The following is a 25,717-nucleotide window of genomic DNA, read 5'->3' as shown; positions in this document are numbered from 1 at the left end:
TGAAAGTTCTTTCAGAACAGGGACAACTTCTATTTTGTTCATATTTCCAGTGCCTACCATAATGCCTGAAAGTGGTAGTTATTGAGAAGATGCTTGTAGAACAAGTGAATGAAAGCCCATTCTGGTAATATCCAACCCCTTCAGCACAGAGCCTCAGGCATGGTAATGTCAGGGTCCCTTGTACTAATGATTGTCAAAACCCTTATTCCTGCTGTCTCTCCAAGCTAAACTCCCTTCTTCCCTCTCTCTGGCTTCCAAATGCTCCTATCAGGAAGAAATACACTTGTTCCACCAAGTCTTCAATACCTTCTTTAGCCCCACATAATAGATTTCTCAATTTCTACATTTAGCCCCACATAATAGATTTCTCAATTTCTACATTTACTGTCTGAATCACTCACTTCTGTATAATCTTTTGGTGCTTAATTCTCAGTGACCTTAATAGGGCACTTAGCAGAAACTAAGTGCACTTAATCGAGCAGGTAGCATAGAGTGAAGCCTTGAAACATAGATATCATTCATTGTATCACCCTACTCCAACACCTCCCTCTGGAAAGTAGAGTCTAAGATAAAGCTTAAAAGTGTGTATTTTATTTTAGGAAAGGATGCTAGACAACAAGTTTAGGGGACTAGAGAGAGAAGCAGGGAAGAAAGGTGTCTTAAATTAGGCTTCCCAGAAATAGAGACTGAGGTGGGCATTCTTATGCAAGTAATTGATTGAAGGTGTGCTCTCAAGAGAAAGCTGTGAAGAAATGAGGGAGCAGGGTGGACCAGAGAAGAAACCAAGAAAGTCTGTGGCTTCACCTGAAGTCTAGCCTCAATCCAAGACCTTAAGGAGACCTTACATGTTTCAGAAATACATGTAGAATGTGCTTATGAATTGTTTGAATGAGATATGGAGGAGGAGTGCATTAATTCACCAGTTCCCATCCCCACTAGGTGATGGTTACACCATAGGTGCGACTTTCTTGCACTTCCAGTCTGCTAGTCCCCTACCCAGGTGTCAGATAAGATCTGGAGCAGAAAATGGGAATACCCGGTGCAGCTTAGCAAGAGGCTTCAATTCACACTTGCCCTAAGCTGGTTTCATAGCAATGACCCAGATGAAAAAGTGAGACAAGAGGATATGAAGTGGGTCACAGGAAGTATCCCATACATTTAGTTTCCCTAGATCTTTGGAGAATATGGCTAATCTGTCTGACCCTTGAGAATTTTCAGGGAGCTGTCCTTTCCACTGCTCCTCTTATGTGTTTTGGACTATCTGCCTGATATGCATGTTCAGTTATGCAGGACATGGAGCCTTACAGATGAATATTGGGTAAAAGAAAAATGACAATTTTCAATCTAGCAGAATCTGGCTCTCTGTATTTTTCTTAGGGTCACTGGCATTGGGGGCATTATTTCATTCTTTGGTGATAATTACATATGAAATGTTTCATTAAAAAGCTCAGATATTGTCTATAATGAGAACAAAGATGAACCCTAATAGACTCTATACACTGGTGATGATTGTAAAGTGCACATATTGCAAAGCGGTCCCTGAATGCCATTATAAGTAGCAAACAGGGATTCCTTCCCCCAACAAATGTGTCAGGTTCCCACAATGAAACAAATCTGCAAGATAGTACATTGCCTTCAATTCCCACAGTAATTAAGAAGTATTATTCATGAGGGTTAGAAACATATAATATCTAACCTTGTTTAATTAACAGAGATCAGTAAGGACTCAAATGCACAGGTCATTGTCATTATGAAAGAGTTGCTGCCAACACATTACAGTCAGCTTACTAACATTCAATCATGTTGCTACTAGAAATAATTTTGTGGTAATTGGTGTATTCTAGACAAGAGAAGACTGCAAATGGCTGCCGGAATCATTAACGATTTGTACTAACTTTCATGGTAAAAATGACGGTATTAGTTTACCAGATGCTGGATCAAGCCGTGAGCCATTAATAGGAGGGTGTTCTAGGAATGTTTTCAGAACAAACTCCAGCTGGTTTACTTTCAGCTTGCAGACATAATCACACGCATCCCACATCAGATCCACCACAATGCTGTCAGATATATCACAAATTAAAGGCTCTGTGGGCTCATTATCAGTTTAGTCTTAAAAGCAACACATTGTCTTGCCAAGACCCCCAAATATTAAATGAGCATTTTTAAAAACCAAACAATGCATTACTTTAACAACTATTTGCAGTACTCAAGTGTTCAAAATGTCCTTCATTGTCAATTTTGCCTCAATACTTGAAAAAAAAAAAAACACCCAAAAAGCAAATTCCTGTCCTGTCAGGAAGGCTTTGAGGCCAGGTCTCTTAGGAATGGGCTGTCAGTTTATTAGTGAACTTAATATGCTTCATTCAGAAAACAGAAGCATAGTATAGCTCAGTGGATTGAGCACAGGCCTGCAAACCAAAAGATCATGGTTTGATTCCCAGGCCAGGGCACATGCCTGGGTTGCAGGACAGTTCCCAGCAGGGGTCAGTTCCCAGCAGGGGATGCATGAGAAGCAACCGTACATTAATATTTCTCTCCCTCTCTCTTTCCCTTCCTCTCTAAAGATAGGTAAATAAAATTATTTTTTTAAAAAAGAAAATAGAGGTACCAGCATTAAACAAGCAGGTTAAAAAACACTTACTGCAGGAAATTGAATGTATACTACATTAGTATCCACAGCAACTCATGCCTCAGCAATCTGCTGCACAAATACATTCCTATGAAAAAAAAGCTTCTGTTTTTCTTGAATCTTTAGAACGAATGTACAGCTTATTTAAATTCCATTTCTATCTTGCCTATGTATAAGTTTCCTCTCCCCAACACTGAGCAATCCTATTTGAAAACAAAGGGATGTTTACAAAACAAAACAAATAAATAAAGAACAAAGCGATAGTTCCTGTTTTCACTGATTTTCAATTGATTGCATCACTGTGGCCAATTCTCATGATCAGATTGTCCATCCAGAAAGTGTAAGAAAACAAATATTTCATTAGCACTTAGTGGGCCAAGTGCTGAATTTCAAGAATTCAAACACTGATGGGAGGGATGGCTCTTAATGCGAAAAAGTGCCCCTTGAAGGCGGCCGAGGCCTGTTTGTGCACCACATTCTATTACCAGCAGTTCTGTGTGCAACAGGACGCTTGTAACAATTGCCTATATGTACAGTAATTGTTAATTAGCGAATTTGTAGCCAGGCACCACTAAAAACAGGATGGCATTCTTCCATCGTGATTAGGGGGGTTGTGAGCATTTGGGGGGGGGGCGCTTTCTCACTGAAGATTCTTCCGCCCTATTCACACTCATTCAGCTCTTTCTAGGGGAAGTAAAAGCTGCAGTGATAATCCCTTAAATATGACTTGGAAGAGTATAAAAGGTGCAGTGTATAAGCAACTGGATGAGGAAGCCTTTTATGTCGAAAAGTCACTGAATGGGTGGCTGACGACAGCGCCTTGAGCTGGGAGACAGGCAGGACTTTCGTTTCTGCAGTGGTGAGAGAAGTGGGAATGCCATGGCAGTCCAATTTCCTTTAATCATCCGATTGCGGTATAGTCCCTGCCCCTTGTTTCACCTTGTTTCTCAGAGCCAACCAGCTCCTCGTGGCTATTTTGCTCTCAAAGGGGCAGAGGGAGCAATGCGATTTTTGGTAGGGACCCAGTTTCTCACTGAATGCCAACTCAGCCAGCTGGCACCGAACAGGCCAAGCCTTCTTCAGACTGGGTTAGCACAACTCAAATTAGCATGCTCCATTTTAAAAACTTGCTTTTATTTAAAGATTAATTCATGACAAACAGTGGCTCCCCCACTGAGGTCTAGCGCCCCCGGGGCTGGCACCCAACCAAACACATGCAACTAATTGCCACCCTGGGACGACACGCAACTAACAAGCTCCATTTTGAGGCAGCAGATTCACTAAGAATGTAACCCCGGAAGGCAGCGGATGCAGAAAAGCTCCTTTCATAACCCTGTCCTAGGCTAACCAAGGCAGCAAAGCGCCTGAAAAACACTTTTGTTTCCCTGCACCAACAATTTATCTCCACGAATGTCTGCAAACATGGCTAACTTAGAGGAAGGTGGGCAAGGGCACTGTGATCCCCCTCATGGTTACTGGAAGCAGGGGCTCTGCCTGTTTTGCTCAAGGAAATACAAGTTGTCCACTATCTCAAAGCTCTGCTCCTTGCCCCATCTGCAAATCTATTGATACTCGGTGCCTCCCCACAGACTTTGATTTACATGCTTAAGCATTCTTTATGTAAGCAAGGGCACTGAAGGCAGATGCCTAGGTTCAAATCCCGGTTCCACCACATACTAGTAATTGGTAAGTAATTTAACCCAGTTATGCCTCAGTTTTCCCATCTATAAATTGGGATAATATTAGCAACTACCTTGTAAGGTTACAATGACTATGGAGGAATTAACTAATAATTTACATAAAATAGTGTCTAGGAATCATCACTCCTGTATTAAAGAAGCTCTTTGAGTCTGAAACAGCACAGCCTTATAAAAGAAAACTTCCCACTGCATACTCTGCATTTCAGTCGAGGTCCACATCTCTCCATAAACCTCCCAGGGTTTCCACCTCTTAGCCTTTGCTCACCATTCCTTCCCCTCTTCAACTGTCCTTCCCCACAGCCCATCCCTGCATGACCAAATCCCATCCTTCACTGACACCTCCGAAGGGATTCTCCCCTGCCATTCCAGTGGCAATGAATCCCTTCACTCTTGGCACACCACGGGCATTTCTGCAAATAAATGACAGTACTTTATGTGCCTATTATATTTCCTCTTCTAGACTGACAGCTCCTTCTGAGCATAATCTGTGAATAACTGGCATATAGTAGGCACTCAGGGAATGCTTGCTGAATAAGTAGATGGTTGAGTGAAAAAACTGCTCGCATAAATGAAGAGCTCTATAGTATGCTTATGCTGCACAGTACCTAATGATAAGGGCATGAAAATAATTTCTTAAAGACATTCATCGTTTCTTTGGCTCAAATTAAGAGTTCAGCTTAGCTTGTCATTGACTTAGGTTCACAGGGGGATTTGTCAATAACTGTTTAAGTCTTCTTGGGCTGCCATGACAAAACACTGCATGCTGGCTGACTTAAACAACAGAAATATATTTTTAACAGTTCTGAACAGTAAAAGTGCAAGATCAAGGTGTCAGTAGATTTGGCTTCACCTGAAAATTATCTCTTTGGCTTGAAGAAGGCTACCTTCCCACTCTGTTCTTGGTCTTTTCTCTGTGTGTATGTGTGTGTGTGTCCCAGATATTTTCTTCTTTTTATAAGGACACTACTCATACTGGGTTAGGATCTCACCCTTCTGACCTCATTCAACTTTTCTTACCTCTTTAAAGGCCCTGTCTCCAAATATAGTTTCACTGAATTTTAGAGGAACAAAATTCAGTCTGTAACAAGCACTTAAAAACATAAATATTTCAGAATTTACTTAAATCCACAGGGGATTAGAGGAAGGGGGGAGCATACATAATCCTTTGCTCCTTGAGGTCAGTCCTGGCATTCAGGGCCTGATTGTATTATCAGAAAATTCAGCCAGTGGAAGCAGATCTGGCACCAAATACACAATGGTTTATTTATATGAAAACCCCATCTCTCTTAGGAATCTGTGGGATTCAGTTAGGGGGCTTGGCCACACCTCCCTTATAGGTAGAGAAACATCAGTATCCCTGGCAACAGCCACAATAACACTGGCTTCTGTTAAAGCTGCAACCTCTCAAGAACAAGTGGAAACTTCCAGCGAAAACCCCGTACACTTTCCAGGATAAGTCCTACTTCAGTCTTTGTAAGAGACAATTTATCTGAATCCTATCTTTCTGAACACAGACCTGGATTTTGAGGTACCCCTGAAGGTCAGAAGCAGAGTCTCCTGGCAGCATTCCTTTCTCCATTTTCTAATTCTAATTACTGTTAACAGTACATACCATTTGTACTAGATAGTTGGACTTTCTTACATTACTTCAAATCACTTATCCCCAATTAGGCAGATCCCTTGGTGTACTCTATAAACTGATGGCTCCCATTCACATCCCTCTCTTAAAATACTTAACACTTTTTACCTGGTAGAATAATGATTTCCAGGCATATATGTCTCTCTTGCCAGATTTCTGAACTACTTAAGGTTAGGATTGTGCTGGATCTATCATTTTATCCAAACCAGTGTCTAACACGATGTGGCACCCAGCAGAGTCACAGTAAGAGTTTCCTGTAGTTCACACAGACTTTGCTAGGATCCTAACAGCCAGGCTACGCATCAGAAGCAGCATATCACAAAGTCATCCAACTCTATCAAGGGGGAGGTCAACACCTTAGAGAGATCAAATACCTTCCTCCATTTTTAATCCAAAGCTTCTGGCCAGTTGACCCAGAAACATCCCACACCTTCACCATGACTTACTAATTTGTCTGAAATAATAAAGAGGAAAGTGAGAGGCTATTAACTCCACTTCCATTCTCCAGTCAATCATCCTTCTAAATAATTAATCAGTTGAAGTATTGCCAAGAAATTTTCAGGCAACTCTCCAGCAGCATAAAGTAGTCATTTTCAAGTGAAAAATTAACCATTTTATTCATCTCGAAATCTTATTACTTGCCTTAAAAGGTTGATTTGGGAAGCTTCTTTTTTTCTTTCTTTTTTTTTCTTTTTTCGCTTTTTGAGTGCTGGGGGAGGTAAGAGAGGTCTAGGGGGAGACTCAAATGTAGCTTCCCCACCACCACCACTCATTTATTAATGAATTTGAGAATCCTATGTTTAAAAAATGATGTTCTAAAATATTTCCTGACCAGTTAAGCATTTATAACATTGCCATATTAGCATGCCACTCTGGCTGATCATTTCTGGCAAAGACAAAGTGATCAATTGTCATCCTTTCTTCCCATGATTGATTTACTGAAGAATCACTCTAACTCATGCTTTCTTGGATATTGCATTCTAGGGGAGGAGGCAGTCAAAAGGAAAGTAAACCAACAAACAGCTATGGTAAGTTTTACAAAAGAAACAAAAGGCTAAGAAAAGGGGAAGATGTTCCTTAAGACGTTAGTAGCAGGAATCATAATCTATGGATCAGAAGAATCCTGAAACTGTGGACCTTATATGCAATCAAATCTGAAGTATGAATATGACATGGAAAATTTAAAAAGACATATTTAGTTATCAGCTGACCTCAGAGACTGAGTCTCCAGTGACACCTACTTCTCTGTTTTTTATTCTAGTCATGTGTTTTTTTCACTATTATCACAATTTCTTAGGGGTAATTTTCTGAGTAAGAAGCATTGTGTGCAATTTGCCTTGCCTGTCTCATCTGATACTGATTAAAGTCCCAACTTTTATGTAAGTGATGTACTTCTACAGATAGTACGATATGTAGCTAAGATATTAATTTTTTTCTTCTATCTTTTTAGCTTTTTTTTTTTTTAGAGGAGTGAAAGTGAGCAATAATGCTAAGCTTGGCTTCAACTTCTGTAGAAATTTTGCTTAGGCATAGTTTGATAGCCTTGTCAATGAAGATGAAGCCCAGGACTAAATATCTTTAATTTTGAAATATGTACTTTAGTGTACACATACATGATGTTCCTAGGCACTAGGAACATTTTCTTTGGGAGACTTAACCAAATGTTATATGAGATATATTACACTAAACAATTATCAAATGTGAAATTTTTCAAAATTTTTTATACTTTTACATTTGAAATTATTTGGTTACATATAATTTGGTTTAATTTTTAAACTGCCTAATATTCCTCAATACTCCCATGTATTTTCAGAAATGCTTATGCAGTGAGAAAAGTTAACTGATAACATGTCTCTAAACGTAGTCTTTTTATAATACTAAATTTAGTAATTAATAAGAAAAACATAGTGTTCCATTTTGTTGACATTTCATTAAATATCTATCTGTTCTGATTCTGTAATTTCTCTATACATTGAAACCAAAATAACTTTTCTTTCTCTTTTAGTTCTCAACATTTTGCAAGGCCCTTGAAAACACAACAGCCCTAGTCTTTCTGTAACAGGTTGCAGAGCAGAGTGCCTAAAAATAGCAGGGCATATTCCACACACACCTTAATTAGAGGAACAGGAGTGGATGATATGCTATTTAAGATACATTGCATAACAAAGGCAAGTTAATAGCTGTGTCTTTCCTAAAAGGAGAGCTCTGCCGCCCAGGGCAAAAGGTGTACATGACCTTAAGAGTGTACAGTGACTCAGGATATAGGCAGGGGAGGCAGATGCCCCAAGTCATAGGGAATTCTTGCCCTAAAGATAGCAGCCAAAAGAATGTAAAAGATATGGTGGAAATGGCAAAAGTTACACATCATAGGACAGGCCAGATATGAGGTCACATAAAAAGTTCCAGACCAAGCATTTAAAATAAGGGCAGGCTGAGAGAGACCAAGAAAGCAGCCATGTGGTCTGTAGTAAAGAAGCAGCCATGTGGTCTGTAGTAAAGAAGCAGCCTTGCAACATAGAGGAAAGGGTGTAGGAGAGGGCCTGGCTACAAGGTCTGGAAGAGGAGGAGAAGATGGCATCAGAGCTGATGCAGCTGACTGGGGTCCTGCTGCAAGAGGATGGAGACTCAACTCCACAAGAGCATATTCCAAAGAGGACAGAGATCTGCTTGAACCACCCGCTTAAGAACAGATAAGGATCTGGGGGAACTTTTGGGCATGGTTTTGGCTTATAGCCTTTTGGAGAGCAAGGGAAATACTCGGTTTTGGGGAAGAACAGGGCTCTAAGCAGCAGTATACTAAGCCCCCTGCCCCCCACTCAAGGTTGGAATACTGTAAATAAAAACATGTTTCCTTCCACACTAATTGTTGTGTCCTGTATCAAGGTGCTACATGGCCCTGGTTTGCTGGGTTACATTTAGGCTCAGGTATCCACAAGTTAAGGAAACTATGGAACGTGTAACCCATTCCTGGGTCTCCTATGACACTCAGGGGTGCATCTTCAAAATAAAACTGATACTATTGTAATAGCATCATGATCCCCTTTAGCCCCAATGAATGTACCAAAATTCCTATTTTTTTAAAAAAGCCTGCTCCAATTATACTGTGATTTGTGCACTTTTCTCTGAAATTCCACTCAACTTCACTTACAAAGATCACCTTGCTTTTCTAACAAACTTTCAAACCTTAGTGCACAAGAATCTTGTTTAAAATGGACCCTGACTGGTGTGGCTCAGTGGATTGAGCACCAGCCTGAAAACCAAAGGGTCACTGGTTTGATTCCCAGTCAAGGCACATGCCTGGGTTGCTGACCAGGTCAGGTTCCCAGTAGGCAACTGTTGGGAACTGTGCTGCCTGGTTTCAGGAATTATAACTACCCTCCATGGATAAGGCTGAGTGGGCAACCTCTGGAATGCGAGCCACTAAGAAGACAAAACTTCACCCCTGCCCCCAATGCTTGGTCGCTTAGTCTGTGGTAGGATGAGTATGACCCCTCAGAGGAGGGGCAACCTAAGCCAGACATGATCACTTGGAAGGCCATCATGGAAGGATTCAAGGGGGCTGCGACAAAGAGGGAGTGATGGACCCTCTCCTCCTCCCCACACCCCCGGCTATTGTGACATAGCCAGAGTCCCCATTTCCATCTGGGAGAAGGGCTTCCTAGCTCTAATCCACTTAAGCCTAAAAACCTACGATGGGGAAGGCCATGCAGTCCTGTGCTGGAAAGGGCGGGTTCTCTGCGTGATGAGGCCTAAGAAAGAATATGTAAAATCCTGTGAAACCTGCTTTGTTTAGTATGCTGTCATTTAAATAAGGGTCCAAGCAAGAAGTTTGTTCCTCAAAGCTTTATGGCTCTTTAGCTATCTGACCCTGACTGAGAATAAGCCCTCATAGTTCTTTGAATGCTATCTATTATTTGATCCTTACCTGTATTCTTGTGCAAACAAACCCAAGAAAAGCCCCTGGAGCAGGGGGCTCTTGGCCCTTCCCTTTTGAAAGATCGGCCACCTTTCCTCCCCAAGCAGACCTAGTCTTGGTAGTTTCACTTTCATCTGTGGCGGACCTGGGGACTTTGTGGGCAAAGCTGCCCTCACAGGCAACCACACATTGACATTTCCCTCCCTGCCTTTCTCCCTCTCTTCCACTCTGTCATAAATAAATAAATAAATAAATAAATAAATAAATAAATAAATAAATAAATAAATAACTTTAAAATTTATTTAATTATTGTTGAAGTACAGTTTTCTGTCTTTTACTCCCATCTCAGTCCACTCCACCAAGGGCTTCCCATCTCCCTCCCATTTCCACCCCCCTTAGTTGCTGTCCATGTGTCCTTTATACTAGTTACTGTAAATCCTTCCCCGTTTCCCCTGAAATTCCCTCCCCTCTCCCACCTGGTGACTGTCCACCTGTTCTCTATTTGAACATCTTTGGTTATATTTTGCTTCCTGACTGATTTGTTGTTTAGCTTTCTGTTAAAGGTGAGATCATATGGTATTTGTCTTTCAACACCTAGCTTATGTCACTCAGCATAATGCTTGCCAGTTCCATCCATGCTGTTGCAAAGGGTAGGAGCTCCTTCTTTCTTTCTTCTGCATAGAATTCCATTGTGTAAATGTACCATAGTTTCTTGATTCATTCATTTACTGCGGGACACCTAGGTTGCTTCCAACACTTGGCTATTGTATATTGTGCTGCTATGAACATTGGGGTGCATAGGTTCTTTTGGATTGATGTTTCAAGGTTCTTAGGATAGAATCCTAGCAGTGGAATTGATGGGTCAAAAGGCAGATTCATTTTTCTATAGTGGTTGTACCAGTCTGCAATCCCACCAACAATGAATTAGGGTCCCCTTTTCTCCACAACCTCTCCAATACTTGTTGTTTGTTGCTTTGTTTATGATAGCCATTCTGACCCGTGTAAAGTGGTATCTCATTGTGGTTTTAATTTACATCTCTCTGATACCTAGCAATACTGAGCATCTTTTCACATGTCTCTGGATCTTCTGTATGTCCTCCTTGGATAAATGTCTCTTCAAGTCCTTTGCCCACTTTTGAATTGGGTTGCTTTTCTTCTTAGAGTGGAGTTGCCTAAGTTCTTTCTATATTTTGGAGATTAAACCCTTGTCTGAGGTATCATTGGCAAATATGTTTCCCCATATAGTTTTTTCTCTTTTTATTTTAATACTGTTTTCTTTAGCCATTCAGAAGCTTTTTATTATGATGAGATCCCATTTGTTTATTCTTTCCTTTATATTCCTTGCTCTAGGGGACATATCAGTAAAAATGTTGCTGCGTGCAATATCTGAGATTTCCCCGCCAATGTTCTCCTCTAGGACATTAATGGTGTTACGGCTTATATTTAGGTCTTTTATCCATCTTAAATTTATTTTGGTGTGTGTTGTAAGTTTGGTGCTCATCTTTCATTTTTTTTGCACGTTGCTGTCCAGTTCTCCCAACACCATTTGTTGAAGAGGCTATTTACTCCATTTTATGTTGCTGCCCCCTTTGTCAAATATAAATAGACTTTAGGGACTTAGGTTTATTTTTAGGCTCTCTGCTGTGTTCCATTGGTCTATGTGCCTGTTTTTATGCCAGTACCAGGCTGTTTTGATTACAGTGGACTTGTAATACATTTTGGTGTCAGGTATTGTGATCCCTCCTACTTTGTTCTTCTTTCTCAAAGTTGCAGCTGCTATTTGAGTCATTTATGGTTAATTATAAGTTTTTGAAGTGTTCTATGTCTAAGAAACATGCCATTGGTACTTTAATAGGCTTTGCATTGAATCTGTAAATGGCTTTGGGTAGATGGACATTTTGGTGATGTTAATTATTCCAATCCATGAACATGGTATATATTTCCATTTGTTTGTGACTTGCTTGATTTCTTTCTTCAGTGTTGTGTAGTTTTCTGCATACAGCTCCTGTACCTCCTTGGTTAGGTTTATTCCGAGGTATTTTATATTTCTTTTTGCTATATCGAATGGGATTTTTTTCCCTTGATTTCTGCTTCTGCTGTTTCATTGTTGGTATACAGAAATGCCTTTGATTTCTGGATATTTCCTTTATATCCTGCTGTTTTGCCAAATTCATTGCAGTTTTTGGGGAGAATCTATGGGATTTTCCATGTACACTATCATGTCATCTGCAAACAATGACAGTTTTGTTTCCTCCTTTCTGATTTGGATGCCTTTTATTTCCTTTTCTTGTCTGATTGCTGTGGCTAAATTTTCAAATACTATAGTGAATAGAAGTGGTGAAAGCGGACAACCTTGTCTTGTTCCTCATCTTAGTGGAAAAGATTTTAGTTTTTAACTGTTGAGTATGATGTTGGCTGTAGGTCTCTCATATATAGCCTCTATTATATTGAGGAATGCTCCCTCTATTCCCACTTTGCTGAGTGTTTTTATCATAAATGGGTGATAAAATAAATAAAATAAAAAAATGGGTGATAACATAAACCTTATCAAAAGATTTTTCTGCATCTACTGATATGATCATGTGATTTTTGTCTTTGCTTTTGTTTATGTGATGTATTACATTTACTGATTTTTTGTGAATATTGAACCATCCTTGCATCCCTGGTATGAATCCCACTTAGTCATTGTATATGATCTTTTTAATGTATTGTTGGATGCCGTTTGCCAATATTTTGTTGAGCATTTTAGCATCTGTGTTCATCAGACATATTGGCCTGAAGTTTTCTTTCTTTGCTGTGTCTTTATCTGGTTTTGGGATTAGGATAAGGCTGGCTTCATAAAAAGAGTTTGGGGGTCTTCCACCATTTTGAATTTTTTGGAATAGTCTGTGAAGAATAGGGGTTAGCTCTTCCTTAAATGCTTTGTAGAATTCTCCTGTGAAACCATCTGGTCCAGGGCTTTTGTGTGGTAGAAGCTTTTTTATTACTGTTTCAATTTCATCAGCTTTTATTGGTCTGTCTAAGCTTTCTGCTTCTTCTTCATTGAGTTTTGAAAGATTACATTTTTCTAGAAATTTGTCCATTTCACCTAAGTTTTCAGATTTCTTGGCATACAGTTCTTCATAGTAATTTCTTACAATCTTTTTTATTTCTGTGGTGTGAGTTGTAATCTCTCCTCTTTCATTTCTGATTGTGTTGATTTGGGTACTCTCTTCTTTTATGGATGAGCCTGCTTAAAGGCTTGTCAATTTTGTTTGTCTTTTTAAAAAAACCAGCTCCTGGATTCATTGATCCTTAGAATTGTGCTTTTAGTCTTTAAGTCATTAAATTTTACTCTGATCTTGGTTATTTCCTTCCTTCTACTTGCCCTGGGCTGTCTTTGTTGTTGTTCCTCGAGTTCTTGTATGCGTAGGGTTAGGTTTTTTTGTTTGAAGTGCTTCTATCTTTTTTAAGTAGGCCTGTATTGCTATGAACTTTCCTCTCAGGACTGCCTTCACTGTGTCCCATAAGTTTTGTTATTGTTAGTTCATTTTTATTTGTTTCCAGAACCTTTTTGATTTCTTCCCTAATCTCATTTTTGACCCATTTGTTGTTTAATAGCATGCTATTCAATCTCCATGATTTTGAGTGTTTTGGGTCTTTTACCTTGGCTTTGATTTTCATGTTTCAGTCCCTTGTGGTCAGAGAAAATGCTTGGGATGATTTCAATTTTCTTAAATTCGTTGAGGCTCATTTTTGTGTCCTATCATGTGGTCTATCTTTGAAAATGTTCCATGTGCATTTGAAAAGAATGTATATTTAGCTTCTTTGGAATGGTGGGCTCTATATATATCAGTTACACCCATTTCATCTAGGGCTTTATTCAATGCCACAATATCTTTGTTGATATTTTATTTGGAAGATCTGTCCATTTTTGACAGTGGGGTGTTAAAATCCCCAACTATAATTTTGTTGCTGTCAATATCTTTCTTGAAATCCTCTAAGATTTTCTTTATATATTTAGGTGCTCCTATGTTGGGTGCATATATATTTACAATGTTTATGTCTTCTTGATGGATTCTTCCCTTTAGTATTATGAAGTGACCTTCTGGGTCTCTCTTTATGGCCCTTTTTTTGAAGTCTATTTTGTCTGATGTGAGAATTGCTACCCTGGCTTTTTTTTTCCTTGTCTGTTTGCTTGGAAAATTTGTTTCCAGCCCTTCACTTTTGGTCTGTATAGGTCTTTTGTCCTGAGGTGGGTCTCTTGTAGGCAGCATATGTGTGGGTCATGCTTTCTTATCCATTCAGCTATTCTATGTCTTTTGATTGGAGCATTTAATCCATTTATGTTTAAGGGTATTATTGATAGGTACTTATTCATTGCCATTTTTGTACCTGTGTTCCTCTCTGCCTCTCTCTTTTCCTTCCTTTCCTTAAAGCAGTCCTTTTAGTATTTCTTGTAGGACTGGTTTGGTGGAGGCATATTCTTTTAGATTTCTTTTGTCCTGAAAGCTCTTTATGTGGCCTTCTATCTTGATTGAGAGCCTTGCTGGGTAAAGTAGCCTTGGATGCAGGCCTCTGGTTCTCATTACTTAAAATATTTCTTGCCATGCTCTTCTTGCTTGGAGTTTGTCCATTGAGAAGTCAGCATCTAACCTTCTTGGGGCTCCCTTGCTGCCTTTAAGATTCTCTCTTTGTTTTGGAATTTTGCCATTTTAATGATGATGTGTCTTGAAGTAGGTCTCTTTGGGTTCCTTTTCATTAGGACTCTCTGTGTTCCCTGGATTTGTGTGACTTTTTCTCTCATCAGATTAGTAAAATTTTTCATTACTTATTCAAATAGATTTTCTATCCTTTACTCTTCTTCTTCTCCTTCTGGTATCCCTATTATTCAGATATTATTACATTTCATATTTCCTTACATTTCTCTTAATCCCTCTTCATTTTTTCTGACCTCTTTTCCTTTTCTTGCTCTTTCTGGGAGTTTTTTTCTACTTCATCCTCCAACTTGCTGATCCGATCTTCTGCTTCATTCATCCTGCTTTTGATTCTTTCCATTGCGTTCTTCAGTTCAGAAATTCTATTCTTCATTTCCTCTTGGCCCTTGCTGATAATTTCTATTTTCTTTATGTTGATATAGTTCGCAGTGAGTTCATTTTAATTCCTCTGTATTTTCTGGTAGCTCATTGTGAACTCTTTGAATTTTCTAATAACCAGTACTTTGAATTTAACATCTGATAGTTGACTTGCCTCTATCTTATCTAGCATTCTTTCTGAGGCTTCTTCCTTTCCTTTTATTTGGGGATTGTTTCTTTGTCTTCCCATTGTTTGTGAGACTCTTTTTGTTAACTTCAGCTTCCTAGATTGATTTGTTCTGGCTTCCTGGGTTTATGGTGTGAACTTCTGTGGTATAATGCCTGAGAGATTCAGTGGTATAGTCTCCTTGATTTCCCCAGCTTACTGGTCTTGGGCTGTCCTTTACACTGGCTCTGTGTTCGTCTTTGGTTTTTGGTTGTTTTGGGGTCTTTCTTTTGTGAGTTCTTCCCACCAGCTGGTTAACTGATGGTCCCTCTGTCCACCACCCATTTTAATTTGTTCTGCTGGTGAGGATAGGTTGTGTTGAAGTTAGTTCTTCTGTGTGTACAAGGTTTTGAGGATTATCTTTTGCTCTTGTTCAGTTGTTTGCACTGAGTAGTTTCTCCACTATTTAGTTTTATTTCCAGGTAGGTCTTGGATTAAGGTTTCCGTGGTTTCCACTCTCTCCTTCACCTTCTTTTGTTTTTATCTTTTGGTGGTTCCTTTGTTGTTGGGCTTCCTTTTCTATGTTGGGTATCCTGGTGTTCACCACTTCTACCTACTCCTTTTGTGTGTGTGTGTGATCAGTTGGAGGGGAAGCCAAAATGGTTTATGAGAGCAGGAGAGTATTCTATATTTACAGTAGCAGCCAGTAGATAAGAGATAGGAGATCCTTTGGCTGTGTATAGTGATAACCGTAATCTTCAACACAACTAGCCACTTTTTAGAAAGGATGAAAAAAAGATAAGACTCTAGTCAGGGAGGAAAGGTTTGTGATTTGGATCTAGAAAGCAGTGAGGTTGTGGGAGGTCATATTCTGAGGTAAAGTGATAATAAAAGTATAGTAAATAGATATAGTGTGAGAGAGAATAGAATTAATAACCACTTCAGTAATATAGTTCAGGAAACAATGACGTGGGCTAAGATCTGGGAGGGGTGTTGTGTAGTACTTACAATACTATGGAACAGCTCTTATTTACAATAATATTAGAGCAACAATCATATGATAGAATCTATGAGATACCAAGAATAGGGAGTATCAGATCTTCAATAGTGTGCTAATGGAGCACAGGTGAAGTGCAGGACAGTAAATTAGCAATACACTATGATGAGAGGACAGGGGAAACCTGTCAAATGATACAATATAACCATCCAAGGCAAAGAAGACTATACAGAAAAAGGAGGAATACAAAGATATTATTAAAATAAAAGATGTAAGGTTAATGAAAAAAATAATACAAATATGCAGTAACTTGTGGTTTCTCTGCTATAGCAAAGTGAAATTTGTCTCTCTGTCTGTACTGCTGGGATGTCCCATGTTTGGATCCAACCCTGGTCTTTTCCCAGTTCCAAGTTTTTTGTCTCACTTGTGGGGGGTTGAGGGGGGAGAGGCAGAGGAAAAAGTGATGTTTGGAAAGAAAGGAAGAAGGAATAAAACAAGAAAGAAGGAAAGAGAGGAAAAAGGTATTGAAAGATAAAACAATAATAAAGAAAAATAAAAGATTACTTAAATAAAAAATATGTAAATTAAAAAAAAACACCTCTTGTTGGTTTCCAGCTGGCCAAACTGGTTTTTCTAGTCTCACTGGCTGCAGCAGGCTGAGGGGCGATTGGTGTGGCTTTTCTCCCTTCTCAGTGTACTCAGCCAGTCTCATGAGCACTCTCCCAAGGTCCAGTCCAGCACCTCTCCCAGTGCCCCACCCAGGGAATCCAGATCCTCTTCAGAGCACTCCTTTCCAAGGAGTCACCACCGTGGGCTGGGGTGTGGGCAAGCACGCCCCTGGCTAGGCTTCCCTGGTCCTGCAGGCTTGGGCTTGAACCTTTCCCAGTGCTAGGGGGGAACACTGCCTTACTCCCAACCTTGGTAATCAATTCCAGGCTGGGTGGGCAGTAGGCTGAGTGGCTGTTGCAGAAGGATCCACCAAACAGTTCACTTTTCAAGAAATTTCTCCCACTCAATCATGCCACACAGCTCTGCCCAGTTCTCCAGCCAGACTGATGACAGTCAGGGTCAGAGCCTCACACTGTGACTCTCAATTCTCCCAAGCCGGTGACCACAGACTCCGCCAGTGATCATGGCCCCCATGTTTGCCTCCTCCTGCCCATTCCCCTCTCTTACACTTCAAGCAAACAGGTCTCTCCTGGTGTTGCTCAAACTGCACCCTGCTGGGTAGGGAGAGAGCTGGTGACCTGGCTCTCTTCCAAGGACCCTGCTGCTGGCTCTTGGCTCCCAAAGAGTCCATGGCAGACCCAGGGCCAGGCCCCTAGCACCCAGCACGGCCCAGGCAGCCACCTCTGTGTTGGTCCCTTGGACCTTATTGACCTGCAGCCATCTCCTCACCATCTGGTCATTCAGTGTCCACCACAATTTCTGGACTCCTATTTTCCTATATGCTGGGGCACTGTTGGCTATTTGCTGTGTTCCTCCACAGATCAGCCATGTTTTTCTCCCATGTGTGGGGAGAAGCAGAATCCTCTCCATTCTACTCTGCCGCCATCTTCCCCCGATCCTCCAAATTTTAAAAAATAATAATAATAAAAGGGAGGTTCCTGGGGCCCTATCTCCAAATAATCTCATTTAGTAGATCTTAGTGGAGCTGAAAAAACAGAATTTTAATCTTCTAAAACCCTAAAGGGTCTATAACCCATCAGAAAACATTGGTTGATGGTAACAGCTGCCGCACTTGTCTTGCTTTGAAATCCTGAACGACCCGAGTAAATTTATGACAGTTTCTCTCAATCCTGGTTCCCATTAGAATCAATTAGCTTTTAAAACAGTTACCTCCAAAGATTCTGATGTATTTGGTCTGGAAGGGAGCTTGGGCATTGGTATTTTTGAAAGATAGCCTAAGGATGTTACTTCATTCAGCCACCCGCTGAGGTGCTGATAAGGCCTAAACATCCTAAAATGAGAACACTGCAGCAGAGATTTAGCAAAACTAAAACCCACCCAGACCCCTATTCCCAGTTTGTTAGAGCCCCAACACACCCAAACGGGTCTGATGGTTACAGCAGGGGGAAAAAAATTAGCCCTTCCCTTTGATTTTCTTCTGCTGGCAGAATGATTTACTAGCTCTATTATAAAAGCAACTCCATTATAATTATAGTGTTTGAATTATAAACAAAACCAAAAAGATGCAGAAGGAATAGTCTCTTAATCAAAGCTATAAAACCAAACAATTTCTAGCTGCAGCTAAAAGCAAACTCTGAAATATTAAGAGTAAGCTCTCCAGCCCTTTGATTTCTGTCTCTTTCCCATAAGAGCGACACTAGACATTTTTTCAATTAGGCAGTTTGACAACCTGAAGAAATCCACAGTGAGTAATTTAATGAGTATATAATACTGTACGCATGGTAATCGGCAGGCTGACAATTTGCTCATTTCAAACTGAAGAGAGAGCACTACACATTAGTAAAAAGGTTTTTCTGAGGGGGGGTCCTCTTTTCATTAAATAACTTTATAGTTGAGGAACATTCCAATTGTATTGGCAAAGCTGTTACTGGTGGTCCTGGGGTGACCTTGCCCTTGGTGGATCTCCAAGTCCTCAAGTCTTGTTGAAGAAACTACTTTTTAAAAACAAAGCATGAACACAAAATACAGACATTCAAAGGTTCTTTAATGTTGTCAGCGTTTATAGGAAGCCTCCTAAGTCATGACTCCATTGGTGATTTCACATTACACAAATTCTAACCTGGTATGTGCCAATTCTTCACAATCACCACTTTATAACCTGGAATGATTCTTGCAAGGATTGCCTAAATTGTTAAGATATTCAATATTTTAGAAGCAGTGTGGTGTACTGGAAAAAAAAAAACAGAGGCTTTGGTGACAGATAGATAGGGGCTCTAATTCTAACTAAAGCCATTGGATGACCTTGGTTAGGTGTCATCGCTTCTCTGGAGCTGAGTTAAAATGTGGGCAATAACATCTACTTTGTGTGGAGAAGACTATAAAGTGTTTCTCACAGTTGCTGACAACATAGGGGTACTTAAATAAGTTGACCCACAAAGTTCAGAGTATGGAATTTTAACAAAAACTTAACTACAGTCTGACTTTCCTGACATATCTACCATAAACCTTAGTTAGAGTTATATAGGAAAGAAAATGATACTCTAACATTTATGCACCAATGTGGGTATGTACATAAATGTTAGCTATCAAGATTCTAAAGGTAGATGTTATTACCCCATTTTTATAAAAGAGGAAGGTATCTTAGAGATCATATGAAAATTTTCTGAAATGAAACCTCCTATATTCTTCCCTTTGCTCTTCCTACCAGGAAACTCAGAGTGAATTTTTGTGCTCAATGTGTATTTGCAATTCTATTAGCAGCCATGGTAAGAGGATTTGTTTCTGAATTTTCTATGTATATTTTATTAGTCTTATTTTAAATTGTCTATACACTACTGCAAAATGAAGTAGAGATTCCTTAGCTGGCTAGTAAGGGAGGAATGACCAAGATTCATTTCACCTGATTCTGGGCTAGGGACCCTCACATATTATGGAAATTACATAAAGGTTCTCACAAGCAAATGTAGTGAAGACACACCTCACTGTTTTGGTCCTATGTCATTTAGAGGAACAGACATATTAGCATTCTATTTAAGAGGAGAAAGTATAAAATCTCTATTGTCCTTATTTCTAAAATGGGGATAATACCTGTTTCATAACATTATTGTGAAAGTTTAGAGAGAATACCCTCGAAAACATTCAGTAACACTTGAAAAGTCTGAAATATTGACCCGTTAAGATATGAATGCAGTTCTGTCAATCAGAAGCAGTAAAACTCAAATGCATAACTCTTAAACATCCCTTAGAGATCACTTTTCCCTCCAAACTCCATGCATTGATGTAAAATTCTGCTCCAGGCTGAGCCAAGATTCACACTCGCTGCCCTTCTTTCCTGTCATGGGGCACATGGTGATCTGGGTGTTGTCAGCAATGTCTAAATTCTTATTGTAAAATGTCTACCAGAAATACAGAAATGAATAAAAAATACGTACATATGAAGTTTTCAGATTTGTCATTCATACAATAGAGTACCTGGTACATACATTAGTAACAATGGGTTCATGATGTTTTCTTAGAAGAAATGGTGTAGTGCAATGCAGGAAGCTTTCAAACTTGAATTTGAAGGCTGGTTTTGCCATCCACCCACTATATGACATTGGGCAAGACACTGAACCTCTCTGAACCTCTGATTCTTCCACTGACAAATGAAGGAAATATGTCTAACTAGTATAGCTATTGTATGTGAGCAAGGGTGACATTCAGGATATTTAACAATTAGTATGGTGAGGGCACCAAAAAAGAATGGACTTAATAGCTGTTCTGGTGCATGCATTAAATATGAACTCTGTTTGATGGATTAAACTGTGCGAGTGCCTAGCTTGATCCTGGATGATGGGAGGCACTGAAACATATACATTGCATTAAGCAAGAAAAGATGATTGAACAACATTGTGTAATGACATATTTATAGCAATTAGGCATACAAATATCTATACTCTCCAACTATCCTTTTTTTTATTTGTGTTGAATTTTGAATCCATACATTTATTAAATAGTTGATGATTTTATTAAATGGTTGTTAGCTTAAAATGATGTCTTTTGACTCACAGTTGAGTTAGTTCTCAAGAAATTCTGGACTCCAAAATACTTAAAGTGATCTTACTTGGAATTTTATCAGATACATTTACTCATTTATAATTCTTATGTCATCTTAATGGATGACCGCTTTGTTATTATGAAATGCTCTACTTTATTTTTCATAATACTTTTTGTCTTAAAGTTTAATCTGTCTGACATTAATATAACCACTCTAGACTTCTTATGCTGCTTTCATGCTATTTCTTTTCCATGGATTTAATTTAAACTGATTTCTATCTTTATATACAAAGGTTGTCTCTTAACAGAATATAGTTGTTCTATTTAATCAATTCTGATAAACTCCACATACTAATTAAAGTTTATAGTCATATAATTACTGATATGGTTGCATAGAGTACTACAATTTTATTATTTGTTTCTTGTTTGTCTCCTTTGTGTTCTTGACCTCTATGCCTTTTTCCCTGAATTCTTTTTGGATCATTAAAAAAAAAATAGTATTCTATTTTATCTATTGTACTTTTAGTGCCTGTTTTAGGGAAAAAATATACATCCCTGACCTTTCACAGTCTATTTAGACTGTGTAAATCTTGCAAGTGCATAAGTCCATTTATCATTTTTTATGCTAGAAATGTCCAATGCATTGCATCTATACACAGTATATTATAAACACTACAAAGTGGTGTTATAATTTTTTCATTAAAAGGTTCTATAGCCCTGGCCAGTCACCTGAGTTGGTTGGTGCATCATTCCACACACCAAAAGATTGCTGGTTCTATTCCTGGTCAGGACACATACCTAGACTGTGGGTTCAATTCCTGGTCAGGGAACATATGGGAGGCAACTAATCAATGTTTCTCTCTCACACTGATTTTTCTCTCTTATTCCCTTCCTCTCCCTCTATATCAACAAACATATTCTGCTACAGATAAGGATTTTTAAAATAAAGGCTCTAAATATTTTAAAGATACTAAGATGAAAAATATACATTTATATCTACCATCTCTGACAGTCTTCATTCCTTCCTGAAGATTTAAGCTTCTATTTTATCTCACTTTAGCCTGGATGACTTCCTTTAGCATTTTTTTGTGGTGCAGATCTACTGGCAATGAATTCCCTTAGTTTTATCTGAAAATGTCTACAATTTGACTTTATCCTCAAAGGATATTTTCACTATATGTAGATTTCTGGATGTTTAACAGGTTATTTCCTCTGTACTTTTCAAACTGCTTTACTTTTTCTGGTCTTTGTAGTTTCTGATTAGAAGTCAGTGCACACTTAAAGCCTTGTTCCCTGAAATGTAATGCACCATTTTTCTCTGGCTAATATCAAGATTTCCTCTATATTATCGGTATCCATGAGTTTGAATATGATGCACCTAGGCATGATTTTCTTCTTGGGGCTCATGAAGTTTCTAGATCTATAAATTTATGCACCTCTCTAAATTCGAAAATCTTTAGCCATTATTTCTTCAACTATTTTGTCCCATTCTCTTTCTCCTCTCCTTCTGAGAATTCAATTACATATGTATTAGGCATTTTTATTTTTGTTACACAGGCCCCTGAGGCTCTGCTTATATATATTTTTTCTGTTCAGTATTTTAAATCTCCTTTTTGTTAGAAAGAGGATTTCTACTGATCTATCTTTAGGTTCACTGACACCTTCCTCTGTTACTTCTGATATAAGTCCACTCTGAATTTTTATTTCAAATATATTTTTCAGTTGTAGAATTATGACTTGGTTCTTTCTGTGTTCCTAGTTACTATGTTTTTATTCACTGCAAGTATATTTTTCTGTCCTTCACTGAGTATTGTTATGACAGCTTCTTTAAAATATTTGCTAAGTCACACATCTGGACGACCACAGAATTAGTCCCAAATGATTGCCTTTTCAACTCATGAGGGTTTACATTTTCTTGGTTCTTCATCTGCTATGTAAATTTGGATTATATCATGTGAATGTATGAATATGAATATTATGGTGTGAAGCCTATTAGAGATCTTTGAAGAACATTGATTTATTTGTTTTAGTGGGCAACTAACTTGGTTACACTCAAATTGAAAAATCTCTATTGGTTGGCAGCTGAAATCTCATTTCAGTTCTTTTATCTTTATCTGTGTTGTGTGTGTCTGCTCCTTGCATGTGTGCTTCAAGGGTCCGTCAAAAACATGGGCAGTGTTTACACAAAGAATCATGAGATTTCCCTGTCTGTCTCTCTCTTTTCCAGGATTCTGGCTTCATTTCCCAGTGACTGTGGTTACCTGAACTCTGTTCTTTCGGTTTTCAAACTAAAAAGACTGTGGCTTTCAATTGGAGTTAGCCACCCATGTCATGATAACTTCAGCCTATCTTTAGTCTAAAAGTTGTAAAATGGGGAACTCACTCTGCACTGGTCTCTGCTTCCAAGTTTTAAGTTTCAATTACCCCCTAGAATCTGCTTGCTTATTTCCATTGTCAAATGCCATCAGGTAGTTTTTTTCCCTCATACTTAATAGCTGTCACCTGTGAGAATGTCAGGTTCAGTAGAGCCAAACTAGAAGTGAAAACAAATACAAACATTTAAAAAACATTCCTTTGCTTCTCCTAGTTCCTCTACTCAAAATACTTAACCTCTACCCATAACCTCATCTAGTGATACTTGGTTTTGGTTTTAAGTAGAAATTTTAGTCAGACTCAGAGACTCCTTGATGATCTTGCCAAGCATATGAAAATATTTGGAATGAAAGCACAGCAGAAAGTTAAATGATAAAACAGCAATTAGATATTGCTCCTAAACTGGCAGCATTTCATCTCAGAGCAATGAGGCTTGTACAGAATCACAGCTACCAAAGATGATCTACATGGAACTTTGTCATGTTATTTATTTTACCTTCCATATTTTTTGTTCTAGGATATCCCTATATCCTGCCTCACTGAAACTGCAATAGGTAATATCCTAAGAAAAGCAGAATATTAAAAACAGTATGTTTAAATGCCAACACAGAGTTGGTAAGCACACATTTCCTTCTAATAATATTCCTATGGCTACCAATTCTTAAGGGGATTTATATGCCAGGCAGTTTGCTAATCTGTTACATAAATTGTCATTTAATCCTTCATAACCATTGTAGGAGGTAACTTCTATAATTAGCCTCATGTTATGGATGACAAAGCCAGAATTCAGAGAGGTTAAGTGAGTTAACCGAGATGACACAGCAAATACCAAAAATCCAAGTCAGTCACCTTAAAGAGGATAAACAGCAGAGTGTGTATCTGGCATTAGGAAGGACATGCCCTTTACTTCGGAAATGAAAAAGAAAGTTTTTCCAAAGAAAGGAGAAGTAAGTGAGGATTTTAACACTTGAAGTTATATTCTATAATTCCTCTTTCCATTAATCACTTACATTAAACTGTCCCTATTTCTGATATATATTTTTATTAATAGCTTTCCCATTCCAAAAAAAAGAAGAAAGCTTTGCTTCATAGCTTAAAAGCACTATCCACAACAATAACACAAGGATCAAATGATTCTAGCAAAGACTCATAGAGGCATGTAATACCAGTGTGCCATTTCACCTCATTTACTGACCCTAAACCTTCTCTGTTTTCCAGATAAACACTAATCAGGGAGGTGATTCACCAGAGAGAAATTGGGAACATGAAGAAGAGGCCTGCCTCATTCCATCAGATCTGCATTTGGTGAGTACTTTTCATCGAGATGCAGCAATGCCTCAAGGTCCTACAAATTTTATGGGCAATCCTGCCTAAATCATGGGTTTCAAGTGACTATGGAATGAGACAGAAAGGAAAGCAGAGTCCAGTTAGTAGAGATACACCATAAAGTGGAAACCAGAGACAGGGCCTTGACTGCAAGCAACAAAACAAATACACATAGTATCTTTGTGTTCTGGCACATGGAGCTTTTCAATATCTGTATTGATTAAATATGTTAAGTTGTTTGCTAAGACCTCATAATGAGAAATATTTTTAAGGGAGTAAAGATGAGAAGGAGTGAGTAGAAAAAGAGAGGAATATATATATAAACACGAGTTCTAAGAGTTAAAGAAATACATTCCACTGACAATATGCTGGGGAAATTTTACTACATTAGCTCATTTTTCCTCCTTTCTTGCTATTTTTTAATGCATACTCAAAAAAGCCAGTATAACTACTCAAAGACATAGGAAGGTAGGTAAGTGACTATTTTGCCCTCTCTTCAAGACTTTTCACAACTTTATCCTTCGTTGGTCCTAACACACACCACTAAGATTTAACTCTGACCACTAACAGTCCCATGCCATTTCAACAGGTATGTTTCATATCAGAAGCATCCTCCTATTGCTATTAATTTTATTCCAATTCCACAATAATTCTCAAAGACATGCTACCCATAACAAACCTGACTGTGAAACTACTTAACCTTACTCCTTACAATATAAAAATTATTAAACACGTGTAACCATCTGGTGGGGTGAGAATAATATAATAGCATGTCAATCAGGTAAAAGTTAAACTACATTTCACAGAAAAAAAAAGATAATGCTTTCTTTAAAAAATGAAGTCATCACTCCTTTATTTAACTGACACAATATTTACACCCCAATTTTCAAAAGGCAGCTACAAATAGAAGTCAAGAGAGGATAAATTCTCAAAGGGAATTGAGCCCTGACATTTTACAATTTTAAAAGTTCTATTTTATATGTACTACCATAAGGATACCCATAGTAGGTCAATTATAACAATTTATAAATTTTAAATTAAATAAATACTACCTCTTCGACGACTGTTACCTCCTCAGTGATCAGTGGCAGGATGGACGAGGCTTCTACCCAGGGTCTAGGTGGGCAGGCAGTTTGGAATACCTACACCAAAAACAAGAGATTCCGATGATTTTAGCAGTGATCTGAATAGCTTCTAGGTACAACTTTATTAGGAACACTCACTATGAATACTGAGTTAGCTGACTGCATTG

At 38.6% G+C, this 25,717-nt stretch overlaps 1 protein-coding gene across 5 annotated transcripts in view; it reads right to left on the bottom strand.

Annotated features, from left to right (window-relative positions):
* FHIT (fragile histidine triad diadenosine triphosphatase) overlaps window positions 1–25,717 on the bottom strand; it is a 1,463,343-nt gene that overhangs the window by 1,049,800 nt on the left and 387,826 nt on the right. For 4 of the 5 annotated variants that reach the window (XM_053668986.1, XM_037137395.2, XM_037137392.2 and 1 more), the window contains one exon: window positions 25,518–25,607. The gene's annotated coding sequence lies outside the window, so the exon portion shown is untranslated. Of the gene's footprint in view, window positions 1–25,517; window positions 25,608–25,717 lie in introns of those variants that run through there. The other variant, XM_053668988.1, reaches the window with a different exon arrangement.

This window comes from Artibeus jamaicensis, unplaced genomic scaffold, assembly GCF_021234435.1.
Source record: "Artibeus jamaicensis isolate MK-2021 breed Jamaican fruit bat unplaced genomic scaffold, CSHL_Jam_final contig_519, whole genome shotgun sequence".
NCBI lineage: Eukaryota > Metazoa > Chordata > Mammalia > Chiroptera > Phyllostomidae > Artibeus > Artibeus jamaicensis.
The sequence above is the reverse complement of the archived record's forward strand: the minus strand, read 5'-3'. Positions and strand labels throughout refer to the sequence as shown.